This window comes from Gekko japonicus, unplaced genomic scaffold, assembly GCF_001447785.1.
Source record: "Gekko japonicus isolate JY-2015 unplaced genomic scaffold, Gekko_japonicus_V1.1 scaffold4730, whole genome shotgun sequence".
In the NCBI taxonomy this organism is placed as follows: domain Eukaryota; kingdom Metazoa; phylum Chordata; class Lepidosauria; order Squamata; family Gekkonidae; genus Gekko; species Gekko japonicus.
In genome coordinates, this window is record NW_015177157.1 from 11,403 (window position 1) to 12,930 (window position 1,528).

The following is a 1,528-nucleotide window of genomic DNA, read 5'->3' on the forward strand; positions in this document are numbered from 1 at the left end:
ACAGGACCTTTTGCAAAGTTCTGATACCCGCTGTCTTCCTCAGGCTCCACACCCAAATCTCCAGGAACTTCCCCACCTGGATCCGACAAGTCTACCCCGCCATCTCCCGCCGGCGGCCAGTAGTGACCTGGCAACCCTATTAACCCGTGGCAAAATCCACTCTTTCATAGACTCATAGAGATGGTGTCATTCCACTCTGGGGCTTATCATTCCAGTCCCTGAACAGTCCCTGAACATTCCACTCTGGGGCTTGTCTTTCCAGTTCCAGAATGCTCCTGCTACCCCCAGGGACTGTCATTCCACTGTGGGGCCTATCATTCCAGTCCCTGAACAGTCCTGCTACCCCCAGGGGCTGTCATTCCACTCTGGGGCCTGTCATTCCAGTCGAAGACCACTTTTGCTACTCCAAGAGGCTGTCATTCCACTCTGGGGGTTTTCATTCCAGTCCCAGAACAGTTCTTCTACCCCCTGGTACTGTCATTCCACTCCGTGGTCTCTCATTCTAGTCCCTAGTACATCCCTGTCCAGACACCTCCTTGTGCAATCTCTTTTGCCTGAGCTTGCCTTGCCTGTAAATATATTTCTGCAGACATTTCACACTACCCCAGAGAAATCAACCTACATAATCTCGAATGCAGATCGATAGGTTGACATGCTAGAGGAAAACACAGGACCTTTTGCAAAGTTCTGATACCCGCTGTCTTCCTCAGGCTCCACACCCAAATCTCCAGGAACTTCCCCACCTGGATCCGACAAGTCTACCCCGCCATCTCCCGCCGGCGGCCAGTAGTGACCTGGCAACCCTATTAATCCGTGGCAAAATCCACTCTTTCATAGACTCATAGAGATGGAAGGGACCTCCGGGGTCAACTAGTCCAACCTCCTGCACAATGCAGGAAATTCACACATATCTCCCCCTCCGCTCACACCCAGTGACTGCTGTTCCACACCCAAAATATGACCCCCCAAAAAAGAGGGTTTCATTAACTGGACTAATCCGTTCAGCTAATCCTCAACCTTGGTCTCTCTTCAAAAGGAGTCCAAGGGGTCTAAACCTGTTCTGAAAAGTTTTCATTTGAGGATCTAGATGCCGCCCACCCCAGGAAGAGTGAATGAATGGCTGGAAGGCAGAAGACATTGGAATGGAACCAGGAGGCATTCTGGTACAGAGGATGGTTCTTATAACTGATTAAAGGTAAAGGTTCCCTTGCTCGAAAGCGTCGAATCCGACTCTAGGGTTGCGGTGCTCATCTCCGTTTCAAAGCCGAAGAGCCAGTGCTGTCCGAAGACATTTCTGGGGTCATGTGGCCGGCATGACTAAACACCAAGGCGCAGGGAACGCTGTCACCTTTCCACTGAAGTGGTCCCTATTTATCTACTTGCAATTTCTTGCTTTCGAACTGCTAGTTTGGCAGGAGCTGGAACTAGAGACGGGAGCTCACTCCATCATGCGGCACACTCGGGTCTCAAACTGCTGAACTACCGACCTTCCACAGCCTGCAGTTCAGCGTCTTAACCACTTGAGCCA